The following is a 13,246-nucleotide window of genomic DNA, read 5'->3' as shown; positions in this document are numbered from 1 at the left end:
GCAATCTGGTCTCCAGGCACAGTTCTTCGTTCCACGCTCATGACGCTCTACCAGTCAGGATTCAGCAGACAATGTGGGCACCTATGAGGACACCACTCTCCAGGTGTCAGAAGTAGTCAGTGTGGGACCCTCTTTGATGTCCCTAAGACCTCCACAAAAGAAGAGGGGGCAAGCCAACAAACCCTTGGAGAGCAACCTTCAGGGTGCCACACGGCAGCAGGTAGTTTGCAGAGGCCAGCCACTATCCTGGAAGGGTGTGCGGTCCCTTCAAATGGCATTGATCCTCCTTGTGCACAATGTATTCCTCAGGCAGTCTGCACCGTGCAGACCAGGTTCTCTGGTCCGACGTCCCCACAATTGTATCTCTGTCCTGCTGAAGTATGGCAACAGTAGTTATACTGTAGTGTGCCTTTGAAGTTGGGGGTGGTTCAGAGGTTCATCCTTTGAACCACAGATGTCCACCCTAAATTTCATTCCTGTCTGCCATGGGGCTGTGAAATGCAGATCTTAATCTTTAGTGGGGCCATGATCCCGATCCCAGAGGCCAAGTGTCAAAAGCATCTGCCTCCATTTTATCCAGCCAGACCATCAAATGGCAGAGGTCTGTCGTTCAAGTTGCATGCCCAATGTTTATAGTTGTAGCTGGGGAATGCACAGATGTGCTCCCCCAGCCTCCAGTGTGGATTAGAGCCAAGTAAAAAGGCACACAACAAATTTTAGAGAAGAGAAATGCCCACTTTCCAGAAGTGAAATTTCTAAGCTAGTAATGACAAAACCACCTCTACCATAGGAAGGGGGTTGTCATTGAAAATCCAATAATAGGAAACATTATGAGGCTGCTCCACTGAAATCCACTTTTGCAGTTTGGAGTGGTTTCAATCAGTCCCCCATGTTAGCCTTATGGGAATAGCAACTTTCAGAGGTAGGGAAAACACACATAGGTATTCATCACTATCTGGGCAGAGAACACCTCTGTGTACCTGCTGTGCCTTTCATCTACCACACACTTCTCCCCTACAGGACTTGCCCTAGGGGTGCCCTATTGGTAGTGGAAGGTCTCCTCAGGGTTGGCTGGGGATTTAGAAAGGCCAGCCTGAGCATACGTGCAATGGCGCTCACATAGGCCTGTAATGGCAGGCTGAACATATGTTTAAAACATCATGGTGCAAGCGTGTACACTCAGGCCCGCAATGGAAGGCTTAGCACATGTTTAAAAACACCCTTGGTACAAGTGCACATACACTGGCCTGCGATGGCAGGCTGGGCACATGTTTAGAACACCATGGTGCAAGTGCGCACACTCAGGCCTGCAATGGCAGGCTTAGTACACGTTTGAATACACCCATGGTGCAAGTGCACACACACTGGCATGCGCCACTTCTTAACATGCGTAGGAAGGGTGCACCCACTATCACACTGGTTTTACAGTGGGAATGAGTCCAGAGCCCTAAGGCCACTAAAAGAGAATCAGCAAAACCTATGGGAAAAAGCAAAAATGTTTGGGGAAACACCACCTCAAGCGTGTCAGGTCTAACACATGTCCCCCAGTCGAAAGCAGGGGGGGTTCTAACCAGCTTCTGGGTAGTCCTCCTCACTATGGCAGAAAAACCTAGATAGAATGTTAGCATTGGAGTAGTTTACCCCTGGACAGTGCACCACCCTAAATTCCATCCCTGTAAGGATATGGACCACCTCAGCAGCTTTGGATTATTGTCCCTCATCTGCATTAGCCACCTGAGGGGCCTGTGGTCTGTTTGAACCAAGAGTGAGTGCAAAACACCTGGTGTCCCAAGTACATCCCTGATCCTTGCCCTATTTGGCATTTAGTGGCCTTGATAGTGAGGCCTGCTTGCTGCAGGGCCTGAAGTACTTCCTGGAGGTGAAAGAGATGATCCTCCCAACTGTTACTAAAGAAGGTGGGGTCATCCAGGTCAGCAGCTGAGAAGGCCTCCATACCGCAAGGACCTGGTTCACCAGCCTCTGGAAGGTGGCGCGGGCATTCCTGAGCCTGAAGGGCATGGCCCTGAATTGGTAATGTCGTCCAGAGAGGAGAAGGCTGTTTTCTCCTTGGCTTCCTCGTTGAGGGCAATCTGGCAATACCTGGAGGTGAGGTCCGAGGTATTTAAATACTGGGCAGTGCCCAACCTGTCAATCAGCTCATCTGACCGTGGGATTGGATGGGCATCCATCCGGGTCACTGAGTTCAGCCCCCTATAGGCCACATATAACCCAATTCAGGTGTAGTGCCTGCCTGGTACCAGAACCACTGGACTGGACCAGGGGCTGCTAGAGGGTTATATGACACCCAGTTCTAGCATCTTAGACACTTTCGCCTTGATGCTAGACCTCACCTCATCCAACAGCATATAGGATTTGCTCTTGAAAGGGAGGTTGTCACCTGTGTCCACCTCATCAGTACACAGATGGGTAGCTCCCAGGATAAGGTAGAACAGCGACGGTAACTGCCCCAACACTTGGTGACAGTCCGAAGGGCTAAAGCCCACCCCCTTCTGAGGGACCTCCCAGTAGGCAAACAAGAGACATCGTAAGAGGACATCCCACTTTTTCCTCAGGGCCCCTGGCAGGCCTGTGACCATGCCTTTCAGGGTCTTGTTGAATCTCTCCAAGACCATTAGTTTGGATGTAGTAACTCCACACACCTTCTACATGGCCTGCATGTAATCTGACATGAAGTTCATACCCCTGTCACACACCACCTCCTTGGGGAATCCTTCTCGGCTAAAGATCCCCATCAGGGCCTTTGCCACTGCTGGTGCAGTCGTGGTCCTCAGAGGGATTGCCTCTGGGTACTGAGTGCCATGATCCACCAGAACCAGGATGAACCTGTGTCCTGCGGCTGTCTGGGGATCTATGGCCCTACAATATCAATGCCCGCCCTCTCAAAAGTGTTGTCAATGACGGGCAAGGGAATAGAGGAAGCTTTAAGTTTTTGCCCCACCTTGCCACTGGCCTGGAAGGTTACCCAGGTCCTGCAGTATGCATCTGAGGGCACACTGAGTCTGGGCCAATAAAAGTGAGGAGCAAGCTGCGCAAAGGTCTTGTCCTGGCCCAGATGTACTGCCGGGGAATGTCATGAGCCAAGTCCAGTAGGAAGGCCCAATAACACTATGGCCCTTCAAGCCCCCTGGCCAGGAGCCCTAGGCATACTGTAGAGAAGATTGTCCTCCCAGTAAAGGTGATGAGTCCCGGATTCATCACCGGCTGCTTGGGGCTCAGCTTGCTGCCTCAGGCCCTAGAGGGTGGGGCACTCTCTTTGTGCCCTACAGAACTCCTCCCTGGTGGGGCCTCCTTTCACTTGCCCCTCAGAAAGTTCGGGCATGGCACCAGGAGGAGCAATGACCTCTTCCGTGGACACCGGGGTGGCCTCGGGCAGTTCCCGATGCATCTCACCGGAGGTATATTCTGAGGTGAGTTTCCCCCGTCCTCGTCTTCTCCCCCTATTAGCAGGGGACTGGGCCTTTGTTCCAGACCTCATCTCCTTCTGGCTCCCTCCTCGGATAGCCATGGACCGTGTGGTAGCACAGATCCAGTCGGGTAACCCCAACATCTCTACATGAGCCTGGAGCTCCACTTTTTCCAGATAGTGTGATCCAGGTCATTACCCAACAGACAAGCTGCTGGCATAGCGGGGCTCACAATGACCTTCAACAGGCCCAAAACCACCTGATTCAAATGGCACCTGGGCCACCAGGGAAAACAACCCTCTCTGTTGTCAGTGACCACCACTTGGTGGATGGCTTGGGGAATTACCTCCTCTGGGGAGACCAGCTGACTCCTTACCATAGTCAAGCTGACCCCTATATCCCTCAGAGCCTTTACCCCCTGCCCACTGATGGTGACCCTCTGCCTATATTTTGCTATATTATCAGGCACTTGGATCCTGGGAACCCTCTCACTGTCACCCAGGGACACTAGGGTAACACCACTACCTTCACATCCATTACTTGGGTCTCCCTCCGTCCCAATTACTACGCTTGCCACCCCCAGAGCCTTTCCTCCAGCAGGTGGGGGCACTCACTTTGGACAATTAGGGTCTCACTTATAGTGTCCATACCCGTAATAATCGTAGCACCTAGGGATCTTTGGCGGCAGACTCTTGTTTGGGGAAGTTTTCTTCGGGGGACCTGTTAGGGAATTCGGGTCAGTCCCTTTCCTGAGGGGATGTTTTTGGCGACTGACAGAAGTCTCCTTATTTTTGTCACCCCCGCCCACCTAGTGATCCTTTTGGACACTCGTGCTGGCCCAGAGGTCTGCTTCCTCAGCAAGCTTCCGGCAATCCACCAGCTTGCTATCTACCAGGTGTTGGCGCAGGTTGGTAAAACAGGTCTTAAGAAGGTACTCCCTCAAGATCAAGTTGTACAATCCCTCATAATCTTGGATCTTGCTGTCCAGCACCCAACCCTTCAGTGCCTTACCTGCGTAGTCAAAGAAGTCTACCCAGTTTTGGTCAGTTTGTGTCTGGCCCTAAACCTCTGGAGGTATGTTTCCTGGGTTAGTCCAAACTTATTGACCAACACAGTCTTTATGGCAGGGTAGATAGTGTAGTCCCCCACACCCAGGTTAAGGAGGGTGTTCCTCCCCACAGGGGGCATGTACCACCATAAACTACCTAACCAGCTCCCTTCGGGGACCCTGTGTACCTTCAACGCCACCTCATAGGCTGCCAACTATTTGTCGATGTGCACCCCAGATCACAACGATATCAGAAATGTGTACACACAGATAATGACAACGCTTTTAAGCAGCACCATGTGCCAAGGCCACATGGGTAAAACCAATGTCAATAGTATTCTGTTGGCAAGAAATCAACATGTAAAGCACAACCACTGGCCGATGTAATTGTTAACTGGTAGTCCTCAGGCAGTCATTTCTATAAGCACGCACTCACTCACCACTGATACACGGTGCCCCAGATATCTGGCAGGTTCGTATGGAACACACTAGCACACGCACACACACATGCACGCAGCACCATAATGCGGTGCAACTGATATCTGGCAGGTCAAATGATAGCACAATGCAAACTCCTTGGCCCAAGCCTTCTTCCAGCCTCCAGCTCACCCGACTACCCCATGTCCACAGGTTGGAGAGAAATCACCCTACCCCACTCATACTAGGCAGATCGCAGCCGGAGTTACAGTTAGTCAGGGAGGATATGAGCGGTAGTTAGAAGGACTGATTACGAGGCAGTTGGCAAATGGGCTGTTTGGCCACCACTCGGGAAGTTCTCTCCCAAGATGCAAAGCAGAAGCGGCTGCGGCCAATAGTTTGTTCAACCCAAGAATTCCGTAATGTGCCTTCTGGCACCAGCCCAGTTCTGCAAAGCACCGAGGGAAGTGGTCGCTTCCGTTCGCTCTTGGAAGCGTTCCTTCAGCCCGATCAAATACTCTCACCACCCAGGCCAGATCCGGGCAATACTACCTGCAACACGATGTTGTTGGGGGCCAGGTGAAGAGACGGGGGTAGTTTGCCGATAGGAGGGACCAAAAGAAAGTAACAATGAAGGGGAATGTAGCAGGACAGCTTCTTGGAAGAGAGAGGCACCCCGTCAGGTACACATCGATCAGAATTGCACCCAGTCAATCCGGGCATAACGCCTGGTCGCACCAGACAGTTCCGGTCACACACAACAAAGAGTTTTTAATTCTGTGCCTCCCTGGAAATGAGGCACAACGCTCGGAGGGCATTAATACGGGTCACACCAGACAGTTCTGATAACACACCTCGAAGAGATGCAAATTCTGGTGCCTCCCTGCAAATGAGGCACAACACCTGGTGCAGGTTGATATGGGTCGCACCAGACAGTTCCAATCACATGCAAAGGCGCAAGTTTAGCAGTGCGCACAAGGTAGAATGAGGCACTATTGTGGGTGTGCCCTCACATCCGAGGGTCGCCCCGTGAATCGGACACCGCATGCAATGAGCGTGCAGTCGGTGTGTTTCATGAGAGAGATGCAGCACATTTGTCGAAGTGTGCCACACAGGGTCCCACAACCAGTGAATCCGCTCACCACCAACAATAAGCTTATGTGTCTTGAGACTCCACTGTGCAGGGCCACAATCCTTAGATCTGGGCAATGCTCTTGGGGCTCCACACAAGGCAACCCGGTCTCTATGCACAGTTCTTAGTTCCACACCCATGGTCCGCTACCAATTGGGATTCAGCAGACAATGTGGGCAATTAAGAGGACACCGCTCTCCAGGTATCACAAGTAGTCAGTGTGGGTCCCTCGCAAGAGGTTTTTGATTTCCCTGAGACCTCCACAAGAGAACAGGGGCAAGAAGAGCACACTTCAGCACACAGCAGCAGGTAGTCTTCCCAGGCCAGCCACTATTAAAGAAAGGTGCACAGTCCTTTCCCATGGCACTAATCCTCCTTGTGCACAACAGATTCCTCTGGCAGTGAGCACTGTGCTGACCAGGTTTGTCCGGTCCTTCATCCCCACAAGTGTATCTCTGCCCTGCTGAAGTATGGCACAAGTAATTATACTGTAGTGTGCTTTTGAAGTTAGGGGCTGTTCAGATGTTCTCCCTTTAATCCCCAGATTGTCTTCCCTAAATTTCAGTTCTGTCTGTCAATGGGCTGCGGAATGCAGATCTTAATCTTTAGTGGGACCATGATCTGGCTCTCAGAGGCCAAGTGTCAAAACCTCTCCCTCCAATTTATCCAGCGAGACCCTCAAATGGCAGAAATCTGTTGTTCCAGTTGCATGCCCAATGCTTATAACTGTCGCTGGGGAATGCACAGATGTGCTTCTCCTCAAGGCACACAACAAATGTTAGAGCGCAGAAATGCCCACTTTCCAGGAAATGACATTTCTAAGCTACTGATGACAAAACTACCTTTACCATACGAAGGGGTTTGTCATTGCGAATCCAATGATAGGAAACATTATGAGGCTGCTCCACTGCAAACCACTTTTGCAGTTTGGAATGATTTCAGTCAGTCCCCCATGTTAGCCTTATGGGAAGAGCAACCTTCAGAAGTAAGGGAAACACACATGGGTATTCTTCATTACCTGGGCAGAGAACACCTCTGTGTACCTGCCATGCCTTTCACCTACCACTCGCTTCACTCTTTCAGGACTTACCCTAGGGGTGCCCTATTAATAGTGAAAGGTCTCCTCTGGATTGGCTGGGGATTTAAAAAGACCATTCCAAGCATACGTGCAATGGCGCTCAAACAGGCCTGCAGTGGCATGCTGGACACATGTTTAAAACACTGGTACAAACACACACACTCAGGCCTGCAATGGCAGGCTTAGAACATGTTTAAAAACACCCTAGGTGCAAGTGCGCACACACTGGCTTGCAAAGGCAGGCTGGACAAATGTTTACAACACTGTGGTGCAAGTGCTCAGGCTCAGGCCTGCAATGGCAGGCTTAGCACACGTTTGAAAACACCCTTGGTGCAAGTGCGCAAACACCTGGTAAGTGCCACTTCCTAACATGTGTAGGAAGTGTGCGGGCACTTTCACACTGGACTTACAGTGCAAAAGCACCTAGAGCCCTAACGCCACTGAAAGAGAATCAGCAAAACCTATGGGAAAAACAAAACAGTTTGGGGAAACACTACCTCAAGCATGTCAGGTCTAACATCTAGTAAATCCAGCCAGGCCCAGCAGCCAATCACTCACAGTCAAGCAACCCTATGCCACACACAGCCTTTGGCCATGCACGTTGTGGGGTTGGCTGCAGGGTCTGGCTGCATCCAATCCCTTGAGGGCAGCCAACCCTCCCACCCCTTCCGGGGGTCGCACCCACCTCCCCCCAAGCTCTTATTGGCCCCAGGCCTCCCAGAGCCTATGCTTTTAGGCGAGAGGAGCACGTGGCCCGACGGGCGGGAGTAGTGACAGCTTCCCTGCCCACAAGAGCACAGGCAGGGAAACAGAAGGATACTCTGACCCAACAGTAGCATTTTTAAAGCTCCCACCAGGTGGGAGCACACCTCTTTCCCTGCCTGCAGTCCTGCTAGCAGGGAAAACTACTGCGTGTCTGTAGTGCGCTACCCAGGATACAGTTAAAGAGTAGGTCCTAGGAGATGGGGTCCCCTGGGTCTTCTAAGGCTCTGGTAGAGGGGTTTCGCACCCCCTCCCCTTTACTTATTGTTTGGTCCCGGGGATGGGCTCCCCAAGCGTACATTTGGGTTACGGGTAAAGGGGCGAAATGCCCTTACCCTAAAAATAAACTGTTTGGACCCAGGGCTGCAGCAGGCTTGGGGAGGTTTGCCACGCACCCTGTTCCCTAAAATTAAAGTGTTTGGCCCCAGGAAAGGGGTCCCTGGGGCTGTAATACACTCACAGAGAGGAGAGGCACACTTCCCTCTCCCCTTTTAAAAAGTTGGCCCCAGGGGATAGGGTCTCTGGGCCCAAATTGGCTCGGGGAGGGGGGGCCTCACTCAAGCCCCCTCAGCAAATATCGATAAATAAAATGACAAGCCGCCATTTTCTTTTTTTTTTGTTGCTGTAATACTGCGGGCATCCTGTGGTAACCCAACAAAAATGACAATTTTGTTTTCTAATGTGAGTGTGGCGGGGATGCCTCTGGAACCTCAATCCCACATGGGCTAGGGAGGGCAGGGTATCATATATACAGTATGTATATATATATATATATATAATTTTTTTTAAATTGCAGGAGAGGGGACTAAGGCCCTCATTCCGACCCTGGCGGTTTCAAACCGCCAGGGTGGAGGGCAGAGGAAGCACCGCCAACAGGCTGGCGGTGCTTCCCGGGCCATTCTGACCGCAGCGGTAAAGCCGCGGTCAGAAAAGGGGAACCGGCGGTTTCCCGCCGGTTTTCCCCTGGCCCAGGGAATCCTCCATGGCGGCGCTGCTTGCAGCGCCGCCATGGGGATTCCGACCCCCTTCCCGCCAGCCTGTTCCTGGCTGTGAGGCTGGCGGGGAACGGGTGTCGTGGGGCCCCTGGGGGCCCCTGCACTGCCCATGCCACTGGCATGGGCAGTGCAGGGGCCCCCTAACAGGGCCCCACAAAGATTTTCACTGTCTGCATAGCAGACAGTGAAAATCGCGACGGGTGCCACTGCACCCGTCGCACCCCTGCAAATCCGCTGGCTCCATTCGGAGCCGGCTTCCTCTTTGCAGGGGCTTTCCCGCCGGCCCAACGGGAAAGTTGAAATGACCCCCGCGGTCATTTGACCGCGGTGCGGTCTTTGGGAGGTTTCCACCCGGCGGGCGGTGCCCGCCTCCCGCCGGGGTTGGAATGACCCCCTAAGTCTCTGAGTCCTGTAATGGATGCCCGCAATATGTTTCTTCATGTTGCTGGCAACCACCCAGAACCTTGCACTCGTAGGAGTAAGATGGCCCAAAGGTAAAAAAAGGTCCCTAGGCCCATCAGAAGGCTCTATTTTTTAAAACTAGGTTTGAGTACTCTTGAAAGAGTCCACTGAACCCGAATTTCCAGATATACAAATATTTTTTGGGCTTAATATCTCAAAACTACTTCATGGATTTACTCCAATTCACAAAAAGCACACTTTCTGGATCACAATCTGGCTTCCTGCCGAATTTGGTGTAATTCCGTTCAGCAGTTTTTGCAGTAGCAGTAGCACTGCCTAAAAAAGGCAATGGCTATTACATGGGGATTTTAAGTTTTGGGTTCCCCCTTTTCCTTGGCCCCTGCTTGACGGTTCCCCCGAAACATACCATGCACAAAGTAGGCAAAAATGAAAAAGGTTTTGGAAAGCTGATTTGCGATTCGTCAAATTGCACCAATGTTATGAGCAAGACAAATAAGCCCTCTCCTGTGGAAACGCTGACCTAACTATAACTATTACAGAGGGCAGTAGTGTAGGTAGAGTACAGTACCAGAGATAGGAATTTTTCAGATGTCTGTCCCTTAAAAACTCTGCACCCATTTGATGATTCTCCATGAAACTTTATGACCAATTGTACCCGTTACATTGGTGGAGGATTGAACATTTTACAGTGTTTGGTCGAGGAGTTGCATGGAAAAAATGGATTGTGGGTCCCAAAACACACTTGCACGTCAATGCATTTTACATAGGCTTTTGTATTTCATGTAGCAAAAAAACGGCTGAATGGATTTAAATGAAATTTGGCAGGAGTAAATATTATGTTGCTGAGGTGATTATTTTGGGTACTAAGGGGAAATAAAGTAAATATTTGTTAAGGTATAAGGCATATTAAATAAGTGATGTCTGTTGCTGCAGTATTTTTGTGAACTTCCGCTGTATTTTACTGTATTTAGTCACAGTACATAGTGATGACAAGTCATTTTGGGATTAGCGAATGACTACCTTTACAAAAGTTAATGGCAGCCATATTGTTTTTAGGTACAGTTTGCCTGTGTTACACCTTCAGATTTAGGTAGATATTAGGTTTGGTGTTTTGCCCCACCTATTGACACTTTAGTAAAGTGGTAATAGGTACAGAAAAATATTTTTAAGTTTCTGTATATATTTTAAAAAAGTATGGAGTACCTCAGAACTCAGGAGTTCTGCAATAGCAACATTTGTTTGTTAAATAATTAGAAATACATTTTAATGCACTATATTTTACAAATATAGGGGGTCATTCTAACCCTGGCGGTCGGCGACCGCCAGGGCTAAAATGACGGATGCACCGCCAACAGGCTGGCGGTGCTTCCCTGCCCATTCCGACAGCCGCGGTCGGTCGGTTTCCCGCCGGATTAGCCCCGGCTTGGCTAATCCTCCATGCAAGCAGCGCCGCCATGGGGATTCCGACCCCCTTCCCGCCACCCTGTTTCTGGCGGTTTTCACCGCCAGGAACAGGATGGCGGGAACGGGTGTCGTGGGGCCCCTGGGGGCCCCTGCACTGCCCATGCCACTGGCATCAGCAGTGCAGGGGCCCCCTAACAGGGCCCCAGGGAGATTTTCACTGTCTGTATTGCAGACAGTGAAAATCGCGACGGGTGCAACTGCACCCGTCGCACCCCTGCAACTCCGCCGGCTCCATTCGGAGCCGGCTTCATTGTTGCAGGGCCTTTCCCGCTGGGCCGGCGGGCACTCCTTTGACGGGTGCCCGCCGGCCCAGCGGGAAAGTCAGAATGGCCTCCGCGGTCTTCTGACCGCGGAGCGGCCATTTGGCGGTTCCCGCAAGGCGGGCGGCGTCTGCCGCCCGCCATGGTCAGAATGACCCTCATAGTGTATGTTAAAATTGTGTCTACAGTTGGCAGCAGTATGCACCCCTGTGAAGTAGGGACCACAGTCCTACTCAGGGTAAGTCACATGCTCAATCTAAATTAACATGTGCTCACCCTCTAGCACAGAGCAGGCAGGCTTAACTTAGAAGGCAATATGTAAAGTATTTGTGCAACACACATGCAGCAATCACAGTGAAAACACCACAAAGAGACTCCACATGGTATTAGGAAAATAGACAAACATAAGGCCAACTCTACAAAAATCCAATCACTAAAATATTAGGTATTGCTTAATTAGGAAATACAGAAGTAGTGCGGTAGGAATTGCTTATGAGAGGTAATATATTAATGATCCACCCGGGCCAACTGCGAGAATCGCAGGGAGCAAATGTTGGGACCGCTCAGGTCTGGTCTGAGTAAACAAACAAGGTTAGATTTTTACTTCACTGCGAAGAGTGCAGGAAAGAGGTGTTGGGACTACTCGGGTCCGATCCGAGTAGACGAAGAAGGTGAGATTTGTACTTCACTGCAATGAGTGCAGTGAAGAAGCTTTGGGAATGCCCGGGCCTGATCTGGGCCGCTGGGTGAAATGCGGCGCAGTGACACAGCTGGGCAGTGAAGGCAGGGCTTGGTCCCGAAGCTGGAGAAGTCGGCGAGCCTCGCACATGGGGCCCACGTCACAATGGGGTGAGTCGCAGTGCTGTCCGGCCCCAAGTGTTTTGGCGAGAGTGCGTCCAGCGCTCAGAGTTTGTCAGAGAAAGCGGGGAGGAGGGGGCTCAGCTCTGCTGTAGCGGGAAACACTGCTCTCAGACGCTCATCTTGGACGAGAGATGTTCCTTTCTTGGTGCTCGGGGAATCAGGAGCGCTACTCTGGCAGGCAAGGGGAAACAACCACAGAAGGTTCATGGTAGTCTTGCGGTGCGAGGCACTTGGATGGGAGCACCACACTCACTTTGGCAACTTATATTCAATGCTTCTGCAGCCTGAAGCACTAATCCTGGTTGGCAGGGTGCAGGGGTGGAAAACCCAATGTCTTTGATATTTCTGAGACCTCAGGGGAGAACAGGACGCAAGTCAGCAAGCCCTTGGAGTCACTCTGGAGTGGTTGTTGGTTGTTGGTTTGCAGGGCAGAGATCAGCAGGCAGCAGGGCGGCACAACAAGGGAAAGCAGAAGTTACTGGGATCAATTAGTCCTGGCAGAGTGGCGATCCTGGGACACAGCAGTCTTTACTCCAGCAGAGTTTCCTTGAGTCCAGGAGTGTACTGTCTTAAGGGGGTCAGAGACCCAGTACTTGGATGTGGGGAATTACTTCAAAAGGTTTCTCTAAAGTGCTCAGGCACCTCTTTCAGCCCAGCCCCAGAGTATCAGTGTGAGATAATCAGCCCCTTTGTGTGGGCTCTGGCCACTACTCTTTTGAAATGTAAGTGGGAGCCCTTCCCAACATCCTTCACAGAAAGACCCATCAGCATCCAGATGAATGCAGATGCAGCTGAGTATCCTATGTTGTGGGTGTCTGAAGGGAATGCACAAGTGTAGCTGCCACCTAGCCAAGGCCAGACGTGTATTGGAGAGAGGCTGTAGGTGTAGGAGGCTCGCCCTCCACGTAGTGTGCAAAGCTACACATACTGTGCAGGGGGTTCAGGCAACCACACATTGGTCTACAGAGGTAAAAACTAGATCACCTAATGCTCTAATTTTTAGGGTAGCTTGGTCGAGCAGTTAGGCTAATCTTGGAGAAGTGCAAAGTATTTGCTGTACTCACAGTATCAATAAATAAGACCACACACACAAAAGAATAATTTGAGACCAATTTACGAAAATACTTCAGATTTTTATGACATTTTTAAGACCAAGATCATCTAAATTGGTTACGTACATTTTAACTTATGAATTTTTGAAGTTTTATTAAAAATAGTCTTTTTGTGCATAATTACGCGCCATAGGAATCAATGGAGAAAATACTGTAAAAATGCATATAAAATCAGGCAGTGGGCACTCTGGACCAGCTGGAGAAGTTCGGTTGATTCCCGGTTTTGGCAGAAGCAGCTGCAGAATGTCGTTGGAGCTGGTGCCAGGCCA

The sequence above is a fragment of the Pleurodeles waltl genome, chromosome 3_1, assembly GCF_031143425.1.
Source record: "Pleurodeles waltl isolate 20211129_DDA chromosome 3_1, aPleWal1.hap1.20221129, whole genome shotgun sequence".
NCBI lineage: Eukaryota > Metazoa > Chordata > Amphibia > Caudata > Salamandridae > Pleurodeles > Pleurodeles waltl.
The sequence above is the reverse complement of the archived record's forward strand: the minus strand, read 5'-3'. Positions refer to the sequence as shown.